This window comes from Polyodon spathula, chromosome 3, assembly GCF_017654505.1.
Source record: "Polyodon spathula isolate WHYD16114869_AA chromosome 3, ASM1765450v1, whole genome shotgun sequence".
In the NCBI taxonomy this organism is placed as follows: domain Eukaryota; kingdom Metazoa; phylum Chordata; class Actinopteri; order Acipenseriformes; family Polyodontidae; genus Polyodon; species Polyodon spathula.
Window position 1 is genome coordinate 82,087,320 of NC_054536.1, and position 4,120 is coordinate 82,091,439.

Here is a 4,120-nt window from a genome sequence, read left to right on the forward strand (position 1 = left end):
AAAAAAACCCCAAAAACATACCACCAGGATTTTTGGTTATTTACAGCCCTTCAAGCAAAATGTCTTGTAAAGCAATAATGATTTGGGGGAATAATATTAAGTTTATCTTGCATTAAGAAACTAAAGTACATTTTGAAAGCTAATATATTTAGCAAGGTCAAAATGATAACTAATGTTTAAATGTATTTTAAGCTTTTAGTTAGAAATTAATTTGTGTAGTACAGGAAGTACTGAATATTAGTTTTAGAATTTATCATTTTTTTGCTTTTTGTTTTGTCAATATTGATTTGTTCTTGGAATTTGTACCTTTTTAAAGACAGTTCACTGTTTTTGATAGAGGCAGTATTAGGCTGGCATGTACATTTTCAGATTTGAGCCTCTTGTATATAAAAGGAAAACAAAATACCCTCTCTTGTACCAGTTCGAAAATCAGTTTCTGCGTCTTGTGCGAATTTTCTGAAACTGAAAAGAAAAACCTGAAACTGCATTGATATTTCAGTAAAATCTTTTTCTTTATATATGATTTATGAAGGTCTCTATTTAGCACTAGTAAAAATCCTAGTTACTGACAATACTGCTTAATTGTCAAGTTTCATCCAGAAACTGCATGTTGCCTACTGATCTTTGAGCACACAATTGGCTAAAGGCAATCTTAAATTAAAATGCATTCCCTTTAACATAGTGCTGCATCTGTCAAATCCCTCTGTCTCCAAGGGACAAGATGATGCGAGAAAGTTCTTAGTTACTGTGCAGTAGCTTAATAGATAGCAGCAACATTTAATGCCCAGCTTTGTGTTTTCCTGCCTTTGGACTACCTAGTATTATACTGTATGAAGGTGGAACTACAGAACATTGTCAAAGAAAGGTAAAGGAGGCTATGTTAGTTTTTGTTAAAAAATAAAAAAAATCTTGGTGGCTAGCATTGTGCATTTAAACAAAGAACTAGCCCAAATTAGCCCAAATCATGATTCTAATGCAGTTCTTGGTTCCTTCTTGCAGAAGGCAGTTCCCCCCCCCCCAAGTAACCCCCACGATATAAAATTCACACATGTCAAATTAGTTTATAGTCATGATAACATAGGTATCCAGGACGCGAAACATCCTTGTAGGTGCCATGATGGTGGTGACCACTGTGTCTTTCTTTTTTTTTTTTGTGTTTGTTTGTTTGTTTGTTTTTTTTCCATTACTTGTAAAGCTGTACATCACTGGATTTTAGAAAAAAAATAAATTATTGCGATTTTGATATTGCATTGTCTGTTCATTTGTTTCCTTTTTTTTTTTTTTGGCGCTCTTTTGTACCACCTGAAACACTGCATTAATATTTTAGTAAAATAGTTTAAAAAAAAAAAAGAAAGAAATTCTTATTCAAAACTTGATGTAAAGGAATTTGAAGTTCTCAATTCTTTTTTTACCATATTTGAAAGAAAACGCCCTGATATTTTCTTAAATGTTAGCAATGGTTTATTGAAGCAACACTCACAAGTGTATTTCCCCCCCCCCCCCCCCCCCCCCCCCAAAAAAAATACACCTGTAAATTGTTTGTTCTCCATATAGAAAGATATAATAAAAGCTAGTGTCACAGAAAATTGTAATAAACGATACACCTGTATATCTTCGTGGGTAGTAGTATACAAAAACATAAAGCCATCAGATCAAGGGAATTTTATGTAGCTATGAATTTTTGTGTGTTCTAATGTGATTGAATTCCAGTAAGATTTACGTGAGTAGACACAGGGAAAGTAACTCTCTTGAAGTATTTTTCACAAATGAGGTGTTTCCAGGGAAAAAAAAAACCCAATAACCCCCAATTAAATGTTCTTATGCAAGCTGTCCTTCCCCCTTTTATATTCTAAACAGAATACAATGTTCTAATAACTAACATTTTGATGGTTACTAAGTTTATTACACTGCATTTTTTTTTTTTTTTTTTTTTTTTGTAAGAAAATGTAATTAAGTGAATCTAATATTGTGGAACACTCCTCCACATAAATGAGCATATAGTGTAAAAAAAAAAGCTCATTGCAAGCAGGTTCATATATTTTAACCCTGTGTCAGGTGCTCTCTGGCAGGGTTTGCATGTATCAGCATGATTCTGTGATTGGTAGGAAAATGAGTACTAAGAAATTAGGAGCGATAACCCACTGCTAATGAACCTCGGGCTACTGCTTCCCATCTGTGGAATGAGCACAGACAAAATTGTGTAATTATAGCAGTGTGTCCAAATCAATAAAAATGGAATGGCTGGAGCATCTAAGCACAGCTTTTACATTAGTAACTTGGATAGGAGCGTCCTTGTATTTACTGGTATATAACACCTCTGTTAAATGTACTATCAAATTTAAATGGCTTTTTATACATTTATACTTGATCAAAGTAGTGTTTTTTTTTTTCTTAACCCTGATTAATCATTAAGGGTAATGCTGGGGTCCCTTGAACGTTATGTCTTAATGTATCAGTGGTGTCGAATTGCTTGCAGCATTCCAGGAATGAGCCCTTCTTGCTCATCTCGGTCCCTAATGGTGTGTTTTATGGTTAAGATGTCCGTGTGTACAGGTAGGATAAAGGTCATCGATCTAATGAATTTGAGGGAATCGGTTACCTTCACCCACCCTTAAGTGTCCCTTTCTAACACGCCTGAGGCGGGTGAATAATGTTAGTATGCACCTTGAATTTATAGTATTTAATTTTTTTGTTTATCACTTTTCATGAATATGTTAATGTATCAATCTTTAAATACTGGTATTATTTTGAATTCCAAGTCTAACACTAAAGATTTTCTTTGTGTTTTGTAATCAAAAGTACTCCATATTCTTCCAAAATAAAACTGCTGTGTTGCCTCCCATTGCTAATTATAGAGATGTGCAAATGCTCATGCCCAGTATCCAAATGGCTTAGCTGCTAACTATGACATTGTGAGATATTTTAATTAATGCCTCGCATCTCTTAACATGAGGTTTGATATTTGCCCCATGACACCCACCAGTAATGCAGGCACTTGGATCTCATGAGCTTCTCAGAGTGCTCTTATGGTAACCACTAATGCATGCACAGATGTAGCCTTGAAATATAGCTGGCCTTTCCTGTTTACAAACCACATTTACTCCCCCATCCCACTCAACAAAAAGTGATTTGTCACAAAGGGGATTTAAATACAGATGGCAAGACAGATGCATGGCTAGTCCATGTGACAGGAATGCTTTCTGGCACAATGGGTGAAGGCAGTATACCGGGGAAAAGTTCTGGCTGTTTTTTTGTGCTTAAGCTGGACGTTACATCATCTCATGCCACCATGCTGTCATGCTGCTCCCCAGCTGCCTTTCCAGCTTACCCAGCTGCCACTGGGGCTCTTGTGATGCTACATATTGGCAGAAAAAAAGGGGGAGGGTCAGTTAGCTCAGTTTCACTGACTTGCTGCATCCCAGCTGCTATCCTATGCAGTACATAAGTAGGTAGGCACTAATGAAAACCTTAAAGACAAAGATTATCTCTCATTGCATGACATGTGGTTGAAGATGCGCACCTAGTACAGTAATTAAACAAGTTATCTCAAGCTAAACAAAAAGGGTGCAAAAGAAAACGCCATGCATTTCAACTAGTTTAAAGGTCAGGCACGGGGGCACGAACAATTAACATTATTGTGATGTGAGGACGGGCTCTGCAAAGTGGTGTTCTTGCTTGTTATCAAACATGTTTTATATTAGTTTGTAAATTTCATTTTAATAAACTAATCTGTTACCTTTCTGTGATGTTTTAAATATCCCCCCCCCCCGTATTTTTCTTATGTTTCCATTTCCATTGGTTTTCTTCTGTATATAGATGATGTAATATCAGATATACAAATAAGAACTATTACTTTTATAGTCCTGTTGCCAAGGAAATCAGGAGGAACAAGATACATAACTTAAGACAATCCTATTGGTAACTGAACCACACTTTGCTGTTTTCTAGTCCACCTGCTCTGCACAAAAAGGGACAGTCATTCCCAATCTTTTCACAGAGAGCTGACGTTAGGCCAGGAAGTGACTGCGAGGTATGATGCCTGTGGAAGTGGACACGTAGGACTGTGAGGTATGATGTGCGTGGATGTGGACACACAGGACTGCGAGGTATGATGTGCGTG

The 4,120-nt window shown here is 36.4% G+C and overlaps 1 protein-coding gene across 9 annotated transcripts in view; it reads left to right on the plus strand.

The window, feature by feature from the left end:
- LOC121313493 (protein SSXT-like) overlaps positions 1-7 on the plus strand; it is a 32,142-nt gene extending 32,135 nt beyond the window's left edge. For all 9 annotated transcript variants that reach the window (XM_041246105.1, XM_041246106.1, XM_041246113.1 and 6 more), the window contains one exon: positions 1-7. This exon is cut by the window's left edge and continues 664 nt beyond it. The gene's annotated coding sequence lies outside the window, so the exon portion shown is untranslated.
- The last annotated feature ends 4,113 nt before the right edge of the window (positions 8-4,120 follow it).